Raw genomic sequence first — 17,570 nt, forward strand, 5'->3', positions numbered from 1 at the left:
AGAGGCGGCAGATCATAGGGGACGGGTAGGGACATGTGGCTTGACCGTAGTTGTGTGGGAGAATTTGGGAAGGTTGAACACCAGGTGGGCTGCCGCTTTCTGAATAAGCTCCAGAGGCCTGATGGTCACTGCTGGGGCACCGGCAAGGAGGGAGTTGCAATAGTCCAGACGAGACCTGGATGAGTATCTGCGCCGTATCCTCCGTGAGGAATCTGCGAATCTTCCTGATGTTGTAGAGTTGAAATCTGCAGGAACGTGCGACTGCTGCAACATTCGCTGAAAATGACGGTTGGTTGTCTAGGACCACACCCAGGTTTCTCGCAGTTGTGGTTGGTCTCACCACTGTAAAGTTGATGGTGATTGCCAGGTCACTATGTGGACAACATTTCCCCGGGAGAAAGAGCAGCTCAGTCTTGTCTAGGTTGAAATATTACAAGGAGAGCTCCCTCAAAAGCTCCTGGGGTCAAGTGTCCCCAGGCGACCCCCATGATTAATAAATCCAGCCGAGTGACTCCATGCCTGGCGAGGTCACTCGATTCCTGACAGCACGGAGTGATGCTCTCCCCTCCAGGGCCTGACCGCAACTTGACACGTGCAACCCTTCTTTCTGGTCCACGGGAGGAGAGAGGCTAATTGTTGAGAGAGACACCGAAGACACCGACTGGGACGGAATGAACTCTAATTATTCAGGCTAATTCACACAGCTGTAAAATCCATTACCCTTTAATCGCTCAGTTCATCACACTCTTGTAATGAGAAAGAGCAAGACGGAGGGGAGAATGGAGACGGCCGAGTTCATCCGAGATGAGAGGTGAAACTGCAGAGTTTGAAAAAAAATATCTAAACATCAGTTGAACATCAGCGAAAATTGTTTAGGAACTCAAATAAAAAGACAAAAAACATTCTTAAGAACTGAAGTGAACAAAACTTTTGCATTCATTATTTTGCACAAATAAAACCGAACAATTACCAAACTGCTCATAATAGAGTTGTGAATGAGTTTATGTTAATTTGTGAATCAAGAAATTGAATACCTTCTTTTGAAGGCTCTCAAGTTTTTTTTCATATCATGCATTAAAATTTTATAAAACCAGCAATCAAGTGTTGCAGAAATACGTAAGATAATCATTCATCCTGTTGATGGCAACAGCATAGAAGAAACATCAAGAGAAAGTCAATGTTTTTTTTTTCTCTTTTCCTTCCAAATCAATCTGTCATGTTGGGCAAATCCTGTGTGCAGTGGTTTGCGCTTCAGCCTCACAACAAGAATGTCTCAGGTTTGATTCCGACAGGGACCCTCAGTCTTCTCCAGCACTCTTGCCATCGTGAGTGCAGGATAAGCGGTATTGGTAATGAATGAATAATTTAATGTGACAGCTGTGAATCAAATACTGTGGTTTTGACTGCACTTGACTGAAAACTTATTTGCATGATACTGTCAACTGTTAATTGACGTAAATGATGTGTAACAGTTTGAGTTAATGTGCTGTGGAAGGAACTGGAGGGAAGTCGATACCTGTTTTTTGTTTTTTTTTTCTCAAAAGGTTGGTTTCTGTTTGTCGAGACTGCATCACCTGCTGATGTAGGCATTCACCAAAACAAACTGTTACGAGCAGATGGAGAAGGAAAATGGGATGAAATTGCAATTCAAAAATCTTCTTCATCCTCTCCTTTTGGTTTTTCCTTCAGGGGCCAGCACAGTGGATCAACTTTCTCCATCTAACCCTATTCTCTGTATCCCCCACTCTCACACCAACTACCTTCATATCTTCTCTCACTACGTCCATAAATCTTCTGTTTGATCTTCCTCAAGACCTCCTGCCTGGCAGCTCCAATTCCAGCTTCCGTCTACCAATATATTCACTATTCCTCCTCTGTACATGACCGAACCATCTCAGTCTGGCTTCTCTGACCTTCTCTCCAAAACATCTAACATGTGCTGTTCCTCTGATAGACTCATTCCTAATCCTATCCATCCTGTTCACTCCCAAAGAGAACCTTAGCATCTTCATCTCTGCGACCTCCAGCTCTGCCACCTGTCTTTTGGTCATTGTAACTGTTTTCTAGTCCATACAGCATCACTGTTCTCACCACTGTCTTGCACACCTTTCCCTGCGTTCTGGCCGATAGTCTTCTATCAGATAGTACCCCTGACACTTTTCTACAACCATTCCAACCTGCTTGAACCTGTCTCTTCACCTCTTTCCACACTCTCTGCTGCTCTGGACTGTTGACCCCAAGTACCTGAAATCCTCCAACTTCCTGAGGAGCCTCATCGTTCCACCTGAGTTCCTCTCATTCACACACATATACTCTGTCTTGCTGCGACTAACTTTCATTCCTCTCCTTTCCAGTGCATTAATCCACCTCTCTAGATTTTCCTCAACCTGTTCTCTGCTCTCACTGCAGATCACAACAATTTCCTACGGGATAAATAAAGTTGTTCCCATCTCAATGTCATCTGCAAACATCATGGTCCATGGAGATTCCTGTCTAACCTCATCTATCAGCCTGGGGGGTTGTTAGTCAAAAAATACAAAGTTGGGTGTACTTTTCACATCACGCACCACACCTCGCCTAACTCCTCCTCAACCATATCCACCATGAAGCCTTCTCAGCTGCTTCCAAGATGTTCTTGGTGGCTCTTCGCCTTTGCAGTCCGCAAAGTCCTAGGAGCCCAAGGACACGGTGTAGGGATCCATTTGCGAAGCCCCCGCAGCCCACCTCAATAGCCCACCTCAGAGCGGGCATTACAACTGTTCCTCCAGTCTAAGCCACAAGCTCTATTATCTTTCTCTCCTAGGCTTCCTCCATTCTGTCCTCCCAGGGAACTGGGAAGCACAATCTGCCTGCTGGAAGTTGACATCAACACTATGTCTGGGCGGAGTGTTTTATACAGGCGGAGTGATATTTATATGTGATTTATACAGGTTGGCGAAACAGAGAGCTAAAGATGGAAAGGATGTTCAACAGTTCCGGATGATTTATGATTGAGAGGGGAAATGTATTGACAGATGCTAGAAGAGTGATGGGAAGATGGAAGGAGTATTTTAAAGAGCTGATGAATGTGGAATATTAAAGAGAGGCAAAGGTAGAAGAGGTGGCTACTGTAGACCACAAATTAGCAGAGATAAGTAAAAGAGAAGTGAGGAAGGCATTGAAGAGGATGAAGAGCGGAAAGGTTGGAATGGGTGGAGAAAATATCCGATCCTGAATGAGATTTTTGCGTTTGATTCGCATGTTTGGGTTTATCGCAGATGCCCTTCCTCGCTCAACCCTTAATATTTATCTGGACTCGCAACCGCATCAGGGAGACTCTGGCCCCTGCCCCTCTGAGGCTGCGTTTCCCGCTGCTTTCCAAATGAATAAATAAATACATTAAATTCAACTGACAGTTTATGCACTGATTATGGTTCTTCTTTTTGAGACATTTTCTGTTCATTTCTGGACAGTTTCTGCTAAGACTGTAGATATTATGTTCACTTTGGTTTCTCTACTTTCATCAGTATATTTCTTTTAAATGCATTCATTAATCACATTTTTCCATTAAAATTTGTAAACAAATTTGGGGGAAAAAAGTGCAGATTTTTGGGTAATTTCTGGAACAGCTTTTCTGATCTGGCTTTTAGATATGTATTTTTTCATTTTCAAATTTTGTTCATTCGTAATACAAGAATTATCAGTTTTTTAATTTTGTCCTTACTGCAACTCTGTTGGAAACACTTCTTTTAAATCTTTAAATATCTTGTCATTTTTGCAACAGCATACTTACCTGGTGGTGGATAATCAGGCCATGAACTTCTGCTATGCTGCCAGAGGGAATAACACGATCAAAATAAATCCAAAAATATATAAATTCAAATTACACTATGCACAGCTATGAAGTTGGATCAGTTATTTATATATCTTCAAAATATCAGTTTCCACTGATGCCATGTTTTCTCTCTGTCCAAACTGACAACAGTTAAACATTTGAATACCACTGTGCCAGCCTGTTTGTCACCTATTGTTATTATGACATACAAGGTGCAGTATGGCTGCATGGGTTATTGTGGTCGTCTTTGTAACTGAACATTGCGGGTTTGATTTCGATGCTCCTCTCAGCATGTCGAAGTATTGTTTGATACTGATGCCGCTACCTTGCTGCCAACTGCTCGTGATGGGTTAAATGCGCACAAAGAATTCCCTGCCAGGGATGAATAAAGTACAATGAATATGTACAGCAACCAAAGAGCAGTATATTGAAGTAGTGGTCTCTCCCCATTTCAATATTATTTGGCTCACCACTCTGCAGTCAATTCTTGCTGTGAGGGACAAATATGCTTTGATTTCTTTCATCACAGAAAACCCCTGCTTCTGCTGCGGCCCTGAATGCCCCCCCTGTGTTGACGGTTCTTGATTTGTGCGCAAACACTCAGCTGGCGTTGTTCAATCAATTTCCTTTTTTCTTCGGCTAACAAACAAATGGCAGTGCTTGTATTTTGCATACCCCCTGTTGATGATTGTGCAGATTGTTAGGGTTCACTGATTCCTTGTTCCACGCAGTTACAAGCATGTATCTTATGGAATATGAGGAGAAGGAGGAAGGTTTCATTACATGTCATTCTGGTGAACATCAGATGTGCACCACATCATTAGTGAAGCCTAATAGGATCGCACTGGCAAAAGGTCAAACTTTCAAATGGAAACATGGCACCACGGGTTGAGCCTTGACAACATTACATCCTTTCCCCTTGTTTTGGTATTTAAAAACATGTAACTGACGGGCCCTGGGGCTGATGCTGTAATTAAAGGCAACCATTTTAATCTTCCAAAAGGTCATTGATGCTGCACGTTAGATGCATCATCCTGCATGTCCAGAACGCTGGGTGACTCACTCTCAGGCAATGATGTATTTACATATTTGTTATTGTTGTTTTTCCTCAGTGATCTCAAACTAGGACTTTTTTTACTTCAGTATGATCATAATATTTCCATTTACTTCAGGAATAATCACCCTAAGCGGTCTGATGTTAATGTTTATAATTCTGCCCCATTTATGAGATCATCCATCTTAAACTATTTTCATGCTCATATGACGATCCTGATGGAATTTCAGGTATATTTTTCAGGGGTGTGTGGGTTGCATGTGTTGCTGGAAATGCAAGTGTGAATCATCCAGTGATGATCTGGGAGTGGGATGGATGGTGTAGACTTTTTTTCTCCAGGGTGTCAGGTGTAATGCAGGCATATGCTTCACTGAACTGAAGTCTTCTAAAAGCTTATAATATCTTTGTTGTTAAATTAAACACCAACAAACTGTGCTGTATTATGAATGCCTGTGAGTCAGTATCACACTCACACATAAACACAACACAGATGGCAACAGGAACGGTTCATCATTTTAATGCAAAAGCACCAAAAAAACTAAAGGTAGGAAATAGGGATCTATGATAAAGGGTACAGGTGTCCTCCTGATCAACATTAAAAACAAAAACCATCCAGTTGCAAACATTTAACTATTCTTTGTGAGAATAGTCTAATCTGAAACTTATTTCAACATTCCACATTAACTGATTTAACAAACAATATAGCAGACCAGATACAAATGCAGTATGTACAAATGCAGTATAGTGTATGTCCAGGAGACCAGGTGGAAAGGTAGTAAGGCTGGAAGCGTAGGCTTTAAGTTGTACTAGCATGGTACTGAGAAGAGAAATGGAGTAGGAGTTATCTAGGAGGAGGAGTTTGCTCAGAATGCTCTGGAGGTGAAAAGAGTGTCAGATAGACTTCTGAGTCTGAAACTGGAAATCAGAGGTGTGATGCTCAATGTTGTTGGTGGCTATGCCCCGCAGGTGGGATATGAGTTTGAGGAAAAAGAGAAGTTGTGGAATGAGTTAGATGAAGTGATACAGAATAATATACGGTACCCAAAAATGAGAGAGTGGGACTTAGTGCAGATGTCAATGGACATGTTTGTGCAGGCAATAGAGGTTATGAAAAAGTGATGGGCAGGTTCGGTATACAGGATAGGAACATAGACGGGCAGATGGTGGTAGACTTTGCAAAAAGGATGGAAATGGCTGTGAATGCTTGAAGGGCGGAGGTAGGAGAATGCAGGTAGTCTACATCTTTTATAGACATAGTAACCTGAAGGAGATCAGTGACTGCAAAGTAGTGGAAGGTAAGAGTGTAGCCAGACAGCATAGGATGGTGGTTTGTAAGATGACTCTGGTGACAGGGAAGATCAAGAGGACAAAGGCAGAGCAGAGAACAAAGTGATGGAAGCTGAAAAGAAATTAGTGTTATATGGTTTTCATGGAGGAGTTGAGAAAGACTCTGGGTGGTCAGGGAGAGCTTCCAGATGATTGGACAACAACAGCAAATGTGATCGGGGAGACAGGTAAGAAAGTAGTTGGTATGTCGTCTGGAAGGAAAGTAGAGCAGTTGACTGGGTGGTGGAATGAGGACGAACAGGAGTATATAAAAATAAAGCAGTCAGCAAAAACTGAGGGGACTGAAATGAACAGATGAGAGTACAGGGAGATTCAGCATAAGGTTGGATAGAGGTAGCAAAGGCAAAACAAAGGGCGATGACTTGTCTGCTCGGTTGGACAGTAAGGAGGGAGAAGGATTTATACAAGTTGGCAAAACAGAGCGATAGAGATGGAAAGGATGTACAGCAGGCTCAGGTGATAAAGGATCGAGAGGGAAATGTATTGACAGATGCTATAAGAGTGGTGGTACGATGAAAAGAGTTCTTTGAAGAGCTGATGAATGAGGAAAATGAAAGAGAGGGAAGGGTAGAAGAGGTAAATATTGGAGACCACAAAGTAGCTGAGATCTGTGAGAAGATGCCTGAGGAATGGAGACGAAGTGTGATGGTACACATTTTCAAGATTAAGGGGGGTGTGCAGAACTGCAGCAACTACAGAGGGATAAAGTTAATGAGCCATGCAATGAAATTATGGGAAAGAGTTGTGGAAACTAGACTCTAGAAACTACTAGAAACTAGAAACTAGCAGTATGGCATTATGTCTAGAAAGAGTACTACAGATGCAGTATTTGTTTTGAGAATGCTAATAGAGAAATACAGAGAAAGTCAGATGAAGCTACATTGCGCATTTGGAGGCCTAGAAAAAGCATATGACAGGGTGCCAAGAGAAGAAGTATGAGGAAGTCTGGAGTGGCAGACAAATATGTTAGAATGGTGCAGGACATGTATGCTAGCTCTGAGACAGTGGTGCAGTGTGCTGAAGGGGAAACAGAGAAGTTCAAGGTGGAGGTGCGACTCCATCTGGGATCAGCGCTGAGCTCCTTCTTGTTTGCAGTAGTGATGGAAAGGCTGACAGAGCACAAGCCCGGGCCTCCCCCGAGGCTGGCTCAGGGAGACACTGGCTAGTGCAGCCCTGAGGCTATATTGTGCCACTCTGAGGCTGTTTTAAAGAAACTGGATTTTCGACTATTCATCTTAAATTAATATTGGCTGCAACAGTTGAGATAACACTAGCATCATATCGTGACTGAATTAATTATGGTTCTCGAGGCCTGACACGCCTCTGAAGTCATTAAATATGATAGTGGTCTTATACTGTAGAGGTAAAAAGGACACTATATGAGAATTAAGAGCGCATGAAAATATACTGATGACAACTTGAAGTACAGTTTTAATTAATTTGATTTAAGATCCCTGTGGAGAAAAAAGGCTCGGATGCCTGACTTTCTTCTGGTCCATTAGAAGTGGCACATGAACGGACTGACAAACACAACTTCACTCACTTCCACAGCAGCCTGGTGCAGCACTTGCAGATATCTGCTGGTCCAATTCCCATCCCAACCCCTCTGAAGAAGACCCCTCTGACTCATTTCGAAACTGAATCCAGGAGGCTGAAGATTAAGTGGTTTAACCACGACCTGGGACTTTGAGGTGCAGGAGAGCACATAATGCAGCAGGAACACATAATAGCTGGCTCCTGGCAAGACGGCTTGAAATAAGCCATCTTGCCAGGAGCGTACCATTGTTATTTATTCAATGAATATTAACATGAATATCATATTATGTCAACTTTTACCATATAACCGTTAGAACTCATTTGTGCCTGTCACTCCCAACCCTCATACCCACTTCTGTCTCCATCACACTTTTGCCTTCTGTTGCTCGTTCGAGACAGAGGGCCGCCTACATTGAGCTCGGCTCTGTCCAAGGTTAGAGGGTGCAATCAGAATGTTATAACAAATGAAATGTGTATGATAATTTCATCAGGACTGTCAAAGGACCATACACCTGTTAAAGGCTGCAGATGGTTTAGGATTGACTGTATGTTGTTTTCCAGGTACCTTCATAAAGGAACACTAAATAATTACTAACTTAGTTTTCTTTGGCCTTGACCCATCTTGCCACTGCTAATACCATGGTAAAAATCATATATTTTTTTAATTAAAACATCACCTCTAACAAAACAAATAAAAATAAGAAAAACGAAAATAAACAAAGAAATAAAACATTTCCAAATCATTCTGTTATTATTTGTTTATTATTTATTTATCTATTCAACAATCTATCTGTCCACCACCATCAGTAAATACCTTAAAATAGTACTACTAATGTGCATTGCTGTGAGAAAAGGCACACAAAGCATCCAGCACTGTTTCATGAGACAGGATTATGATACATGCAGGACCAGATAGAGGTCCTATTTTCTCCCAAAGTACTTTCGTAATTGTTTTAACATTAGTGCTCAGACAAGCCCGGGGAACATTTCCGCTCAAATGGAATAAAACAAAAAAAAAAAAAAAAAAAAAAAAAACAAAAGAAAGGAAGAAAAACAGAAAATGCTAAGGGTAAGTCAGTGGAACTCTCTTTGCGGAGTTTCACCTCTGAACATTGTAGTGTACTGTGTACCCGACCTTGCAGCCTCAAGCACTTGTTATTTATCATGAAATCTGAAGAGTTATTACCAGAAAGTGTGAAGCACTCCATCAGAGCACGCTTTGGAAAAAAAGTTAAGCACAGGTGATGCAAAAACACTGCAAATGTAATGTGTGTGTTCATAAAAGACTAGAAAAGTAGGCTTAAAAATAGAACAAATCAGTTGCTCTCTCTCTCTTGCCTTTTTTCTTACTCTCCCTTTGCACCTACAAATCCAGGCTCCTCCCCCTTCCAGGGTTCATTAAGTGAAATACACTGGAAAAGTGCAACATCATGCTGCTCCAAAAGATGCATGGAATCTTGGCTCGGCTGCAGCAGTTCAGCTGCAGCCAGGTCAAAGTCCATATAAATAACACATTGGACTGAATTATGACTAAAGCACAGAGGTTTTTTCGAAGGGTAAGTTACAAGTCCTATTAAGATTTCCATTGCATACAATGCTATTGGACAGTCAGCTTGTGATAAATTTAATTGTAATCTTATGGTAAATTTCCACAGAGAAATATTTGATCTGATCAGATTTCAAGAAACGCCAAAAGCCAAGGAGGACATAATGCCGGACGCATGTTTGTCATTCTATCTCACCCCCTCAAAGCTATCTGAACCTCAACCTTCGAAGTCAAAATGTCTACATGACTGAGATGATGCCCTTGTGGCTCGCGAACAGAAATAGGGCAACAAGATGGTCATTTTTGGGGGGGATGGAGCAGCAGATGCGTCAGTCGTGACCCTGGTGTTTGAACAACACAAATAAACACACAAACCATCCATGATATCCGATGGGCTGCATGGCCATGTCATCTCTGTCAGCAGGCGGATCGCCGAAAGTGTCTACCAAGGTTTTTCTGGCTCATTATCTCACACTCCTGTGCTGACAAAAATGCATTCACATATGTGCTTACTCCAGGCCTGTTTCACACTGATGTGAAAGCTTCACATTAGCATTTTGACAGGGGTAGGCTGTAATTACACATGATGACGCTGAACAACAAACATGTCAGGCAGTTTTAGGGAATTGCATATTAGCTCAAAAGACATCATTAAATCACACATTCTCTGAACTAAAAGCCAGCACGTGCATGTGTGTGCGTGTGTGTGTGTGTGTGTGTGTGTGTGTGTGTGTGTGTGTGTGTGTGTGTGTGTGTGTGTGTGTGAGTGCGTCATTTACAAACGACACACGTTTTACTAACGCTCCCGCCATTCTTTTCTCACCCCTTATTAGCAAAGGGAAATTGAATAAGATTTTATTTGTAATTATTTTCTCACCTCACTCTCGGCCAATTTGTTCTGTATTCTTTATTTTTTCTTCCGCCTGAGTCACCGATGCAGGAGTGAGCCAGATGTAACTGCAGTCTCAATTGGGCTTGAACAGTCACAGAAGATTGATTTAGATTAACCATTTGATTTAGTTTGCTGTTTGTAAAATCATATACCGTACATTGTATCAAAAAACTACAGAAGCATCATGTATTTGAATAGATATAAATCCACCAGTAACATCTCAGACGTACCATGTCGCAGGGAGTTTTATTGTAGCACAAATCAAAATGAATGGAGCAAGATGGGGCTGGCGGGTTGAAATTTTCAAGACGTGATTTAGACTTTGACAGATGAAGGGACAGAGAAGCAGGAGTGTAATTTATAACCGGTTCTGCGAGGAGAACCTTTATAGTTTAATGGATTCCCTGGAAGCTGCTCAGTTTCGGTGTTTGAATTCTCTTCAGCGTTTACTGTCACAAAATGTTTGTCATCTGTTTCATGTGAGGTGAAACCATCGGCTCACTTTGACACTGAAACCCCAGGTTAAAATACAAATTAGTGGAGATTGTTGCAGACATACTGCCCTTCCCTTTCATGTGATATATATATTTTAAATGCTGCGTTTCAATAAATTCTACTTTTCCCATGTTAAAGGTGGACTATGAAATGTGTTTGAATAATTATGTTTAATTCTATATGCCATAATTACACAGACCGCGCCTTGAACTGTCACCACCTTATCGTGGCGGGTGGTTGTGCTAATCTTAGTGATCCTATGAGCTATGCTGTCAGGGGCTATATGCCCCTGGTAGGGTCACCCAAGGCAAACAGGCCCCAGGTGAGGGACCAGACAAAGTGCGGCTCAGAAGAACCCTCACAATGAATAAAGGAATTGGGCCCAGTTTTCCCCTGCCTGGACGCGGGTCACCAGGGCCCCACCCTGGAACCAGGCCCAGGGGCAGGGCTCAATGGCGAGCACCTGATGGCCCGGGCCTGCAGCCATGGGGCTCGGCCCAAAAGGATGACTTGGTCCCTCTTCCTCTGGGCTAAGGGGGTCTGGTGTAGCATAAGTGGTGGCTGGAGCAGGGGATCTTGGAGGTGCGACCATCGGCTGCAGAAGCTGGCTCTTGGGACATAGAATGTTACCTCTCTGGCAGTGAAGGAGCCCAAGCTGGTGCACGAAGCTGAGAGATTCTGACTGGATACAGTCTGCAGCATCAGGACATCGGGAATCAGCAGGGCTGGAGAGGAGGGTCCGTCAGGTTGTTAATCCGGGTGGAGCGGTGTGGTTTCATCCTGGTTGGGGAGCAGTAGACAAGCTCTATACCCTCAGAAAGGTCATTGATGGGGCATGGGAGTTTACCCAACATGTGTTTTGTGGATCTGGAGAAGACATTCAACCATGTCCCGTGGGCAATCCTGTGGGGGGTGCACCCGGAATATGAGTTATCCAACCCCGTTACACTGGCTGTACCCTGTATGACCAGTGTTGAAGCTTAGTCCGCATTTACGATTGTTTTTCTGTTTCCAATTCTTTTCTGCGAGAGTTAGACTCTACCAGGGCTGCCCTTTGTCACCGATTCTATTCATAATTTTTATGGACAGAATTTCTAGCCTCAGCCAGGGCAATGAGGGGATACGGTTTTGTGGCAGCAGGATCGAGTCCCTGTTTTTTGCAAATGATGTGGTTCTGTTGGCTTCATCAGTCCATGATCTCCAGCGGTTCGCGTCCAAATGTGAAGCAGCTAGGATGAGGATCAGAACCTCCAAATCTGAGACAATGGTGCTCAACTGAAAACAGAGGGGGGGGCCCACACCGGGTCGGGGAAGAGGTCCTTCCCCAAATAGGGGAGAAGTATATCAGGGTCTTGTTCACGATAGAGGGAAGGATAGAGCGGGAGATCGACGGGTTGATCGGTGCAGCACTTGCAGTGATGCAAACTCTCTACCGGCCTGTTGTGGTGAAGAAGGAGCTGAGCCAGAAGGCAAAGCTTTCAATTTACCGGTCGATCTACATTTCCACCCTCACCAGTAGTCACGAGCTGTGGGTAGTGACCAAAGTAACAAGATCACAGATACAAGCAGCCTAAATGAGTTTACTCCACAGGGTGGCTGGACTCTCCCCCAGAAATAGGGTGAGAAGTTCGGCCACTCAGGAGGAGCTCAGAGTAGAGTCGCTGCTCCTCCGCAGAGAGAGGTGTCAGATGAGGTGGCTTGGGCATCTGGTCAGGATGCCTCCTGGGCACCTTCAAGGGGAGGTGTTATTTGAGGAATGTACATTTCTTTCTAGGACTTTTTGGCAGAACCAAACCAGCAGCACGGCAAGAAAGTCTCAGCAAGAAGGTCCCCAGTCTGAATTTCAAATGGGGGTGCCTTTCTGTTCGGAGTTTCCATATTGTCCTCAAGTCAATTTCCTCTGGTCTCATCCCACAGTCCAAAAAAATGGGTTCATAACCCTGACTGCAGGATAAGCGGAATTAACTACAAAAGAATTAAACTTCAAACCAAACAGCCCAGGCGATTAGCCCACCAATCAATCGCTTAAAGATGTCACATTGTCATGTCAACTGCTTGCCAGAGCAAACAAAAAGTCATATCTTTGATTTACCTTGATTAGATTTTTTTAATATAACCTCGAAAATAAAAAACTGCTTTGTTTTTTTTAATATATGATGTATCACTTCGGCTAATGACAATAACACCAGAGGGCAGAGAAGCAAATTTCATCACATTAAATGCACCGCTGCCAAAACCTTCCTACAAACAAAGGACAAGATGAGGTTGTGATGTGGTTATACTTCCCTGTGAATTGAAATGTATCACCTCATTCTGTTTTATTATGGTTAAATATAGATGCGATGCACTCCACGCCAAATGCTTGTGTGTGTGGCCCTCCAGGTTTCTTCTGCATCCATCAATGTGGCAGCGCCCGGCAAACCAATCTCCACGCTGTCTCTTCTCATTGCATCACACTCATCTAAACAGCAGCTTTATCACACACTGAGGATGGACTGAATATGGTTTGTACCGTTCCCAGAAGGCCTCTAGATCCTGCTGTGTGTTTGTGCATACATGCGTATTATATACATTTAATTCATCATTATATGAGGAGATTCATATTTTTCACGCAAAGTACTTTATTATACCAAAATTACTACACAAGTAAGTGCAACTGAAAACTGAAAACGCAGATGCTTCATTTTTTTTAATATAATCTGATGAATATGGGCCTTAAAATGAATACAAGTATAATTTCTCCTACTGGTTAAGCATATGGGGAAAAATACAGAAATCAATTTGCAGCAGACTAACGTACCGTATCCATGGCAAAACCTCCTATTCAATTAATGTGTGAAGCAGTTTCTTGGTCACACAGTCAAACTCATTAAATATCAAAGTAACAGTTGTTTCATGGACTCTATTTCAAATTATATTGTTTGACTAAACAAATTAAAGGTACTTAATCATATTTTTTTTTCTTTTTTTGCAATTCAGTAAAAGAAAGGGAAAAGGAGTGTACAGTCATGGCCAAAAGTTTTGAGAATGACTCTTTCACAAAGGCTGTTCCTTCATGGTTTTAAAGTGTTTGCTAGATGTTTCTATAGTTGTGTCACTCAGAACCTTTGGCCATGACTGTATTACACACCAATGTTGACCAATGCTATTATTTGCTCACCCAAAGCATTTGTGAAGTAAATATTTAATATCAAAAATTATAATGATCTATAAGTGGCAGCCTCAGAGTGCTCCTTCCACACCACTCCTGGGTCATGAAGCTAGATCACCACCAGTCAGCCACCAATTTGGGCAAGTTCTCCCACATAAAAAGATGGAAGAGGCCTGTCCTTTTCATCATTGCTACACTTCAACTATGAGAGACAGAGAGAAAAAAAATCCAAAAAATCACATTGATTTTTAGAGAATTTACTTGCAAATGAGGGTGGAACATAAGTATTTGGTCACCTACAAACAAGCAAGATTTCTGCCTCTGACAGACCTGTAACAGGCTCCTTCGTCTTCCACATGTTACCTGTAATTATGGCACCTGTTTGAATTGATTATTAGTATAAAAGACACATGTTCACAACCTCAAACATTCACACTCCAAACTCCACCATGACCAAGGCCAAAGAACTGTCAAAGGACACCGGAAACAATATTGTAGACCTGCACCAGGCTTGGAAGACTGAATCTGCAATAGGTAAGCAGCAGTTGGAGCAATTATTAGAAAATGGAAGACATTCAAGACCGCTGATAATTTCCCTCAATCTGCGGCTCCACGCAAGATCTCACCCCGTGAGGTCAAAATGATCACAAGAACGGTGAGCAAAAATCCCAGAACCACACAGGGGGACCTAGTGAATGACCTGCAGAGAGCTGAAACCAAAATAACAAAGACTATCTATCAAAGTCTAGCAAAAACATCCATCAGCAACACACTACGCCGCCAAGGACTCAAATCCAGCAGTGTCAGATGTGTCCCCGTGCTTATGCCAGTACATGTCCAGGCCCGTCTGAAGTTTGCGAGAGAGCATTTGGATGTTCCAGAGGAGGATTGGGAGAATGTCCTGTGGTCAGATGAAACAAAAATAGAACTTTTTGGGAAAACCTCAACTTGTCGTGTTTGGAGGAGAAAGAATGCTGAGCTGCATCCAAATAACAGCATACCTACTGTGAAGCATGGGGATGGAAACATCATGCTTTGGGGACTGTTCCGTGTAAAGGAAAGTATGAAAATATGCCCAAGTTCTCCCATTTAAAAATACGAGAGAGACCTGTCATTTTCATCATAGGCACAATTCAACTATGAGAGACAGAATGAGAAAAAAAAATCCAGAAAATTGCATTGTCTGAATTTTAAAGAATTTATTTGCAAATTATAGTGGAAAAAAAACATTTGGTCACCTACAAACAAGCAAGATTTCCGGCTCTCACTGACCTATAACTTCTTTTTTAACAGGCTCCTTAGTCCTCCACATGTTACCTGTATTAATGCCACCTGTTTAGATTGCTTATCAGTACAAAGACACCTGTCTACAATCACAAACAGTCTGAAGTTTGCTAGAGAGCATTTGGATGATTCAAAAGAGGATAGGGAGAATGTCCTATGGTCCGAACCAAAATAGAACTTTTTGGGAAAAATTCAACTTGTCACGTTTGGAGGAGAAAGAATGCTGTGTTGAATCCAAATAACAGTGCACCAACTGTGGAGCATGGGGGTGGAAACATCATGCTTTGGGGACTGTTCCGTGTAAAGGAAAGTATGAATGGGGCCATGTATCATGAGAGTTTGAGTGAAAACCTCCTTCCATCAGCAAGGGCACTGAAGATTAAATGTGGCATGGTCTTTCAGTATGACAATGATCCCAAACACACCATCCGGGCAAGGAAGGAGTGACTTCGTAAGAAGCATTCCAAGGTCCTCAACCCCATAGAAAATCTTTGGAGGGAATTGAAAATCCCTGTTGCCCAGCAGCAGCCCCAAAACATCAATGCTCTAGAGGAGTTTCGCATGGAGGAATGGGCCAAAATACCACCAACAGTGTGTGAAAACCTTGTAAAGACGTACAGAAAATGTTTCACCTCTGACATCGCCGACAAAGTGTATATAACAAAAAAATTGAGATGAACTTCTGTTATTAACCAAATACTTCTTTTCCACCCCAATTTGCAAATAAATTCTTTAAAAATCAGACAATGTGATTTTCTGAATTTTTTCTCATTCTGTCCGTCATAGTTGAAGGGTACCTATGATGAAAATTACAAGCCTCTCTCAACGTTTTAAGTGGGAGAACTTGCACAATTGATGGCTGACTAAATCCTTTTTTTGCCCCACTGTAAACTTATATACGTATTTTGGCGATGGTAGCCAGAGGTACATATTTCTAAACCTATTCTGACTTTCCAGAGGTATAATTTGTTGCATTATCAATGTGGCTGATTGAAACAACCACAGATCCTTTAAGGCCTTTGTCCAAGCAAGGACACATCCTGCGATGAAATGTCACTCTTTGAGGTTGTGCGATTTTGTATCTGGTATTCAAAGCACGACGGACACTCAGCGGTATGATTTCCAGCCCTGGAATGTAGTCCGAGTCACATCCAGCTGCTTTTACTCACAGCAAGCAGCTGACAACACTGCCCCCCCAACGTCCTGCCATTATGTGTTATTATTAAAATGTCCCGGTGGGAGTTCACGCCAGTGGGCAGGAATGCGACGTTCAAATTAACTTTGGACTTACTTTATTTTCCATTTTCTCCTTCATGTCTCCAGAGATTTGAAGCATTTGCAGTCGAATTACTATCTGTGGACAGACACAGTTCTCGTCTTCTTTCTTGCGGTCACTGAGATCTATTGACAGAGGTCCAAGTGATATCATGAGGAACGCATCGTCAATCCTTCGAGGCTTCTCTGCGATGAAATTGTGTAATGATCAAAAAACTTTGCACAGAACAAGAAGTTTTGTTGCAGTTGGCCCCTAACCTTTTTCATTATTAAAGACATTTACGTGATTACTTCTTGTTTGCTTTAACCTGTCCTTGTGTGTCATAAAGCCCAAGGCCAATAGGTTGACATGCTTCAATAATGACAGGGAGGATTATTTTTCCTGCCCCTTGTGATCATTTTGTGTCCTAACCTAAATAAAGCTCATATTTTTTGTAATGAAATAGTTATGAGTCCTATATTTTTCTAATTTTCCCCCTTTTTCCCCCTTCCTATGAGTTTCACACTTGTCTGTTTCTGAGGCGCATGTAATCTTCTACACCCTTTCTTTTAATGCTTTTTAATTCCTCTTCCCTCAGCCGCAGGGAATCTTCAAATCTTTGTACTTAAGACCTTAAAACACTTGATAGCTTTAACCTTGACACTTTATATTTTATTGCATTTCTTATTCTCCCTCCTTCCTACTATTATCTATTATTGTTATGTTTTTGCTTGAAACTATGGCACAACAATTTCCTTCGGGATAAATAAAGTTGTTCTCATCTTCTCATCATCTTTGGACATTTGGAGTTCATCTGTTGACCCACCTCCTGTTTCTGATAATCTGCAGCGGTAGCTCAACCGCCCGACTCAATGTTGATATTTTGATCTTGAGTCCACTTTGTCGGCTGATTCCTCTGACAAAGTGCATGTCCGGTATGAGTTACACTGCTTGATTTCACATGCACAGCCCACCTGGGTGACGATCCATCATTTCAATTTGCAGCACATGCATGAAGTGGGCTTCTGCCTAATAGTGGAATGCTCCTGGTATCAAATCTGCAAACCACCAGACAGGCCGGTCTAGAGGTTGCAGGGCCTTGGAAAGTGAGCTCCAACTCTTTTGGCAAATTCTAGCCAGTATCACCTTGGGAGGGTAATTTTTTAACAAGCTGAAGAAGCTGCTAGCCATCAGCA

At 42.4% G+C, this 17,570-nt stretch overlaps 1 long non-coding RNA gene across 1 annotated transcript; it reads right to left on the reverse strand.

The window, feature by feature from the left end:
* Positions 1-570: 570 nt before the first annotated feature.
* On the reverse strand, positions 571-16,426 carry LOC147235647 (uncharacterized). The gene is made up of 3 exons (XR_015104198.1): positions 16,411-16,426; positions 721-817; positions 571-607 (listed from the first exon to the last, which is right to left on the reverse strand). It is a non-coding gene; the product is annotated as an uncharacterized LOC147235647 (long non-coding RNA).
* Between the last annotated feature and the right edge of the window lie 1,144 nt (positions 16,427-17,570).

This window comes from Fistularia commersonii, chromosome 3 (genome assembly GCF_037954325.1).
Source record: "Fistularia commersonii isolate RoL2024-O1a breed Wild chromosome 3, RoL_Fcom_v1.0, whole genome shotgun sequence".
NCBI classification, from domain to species: domain Eukaryota; kingdom Metazoa; phylum Chordata; class Actinopteri; order Syngnathiformes; family Fistulariidae; genus Fistularia; species Fistularia commersonii.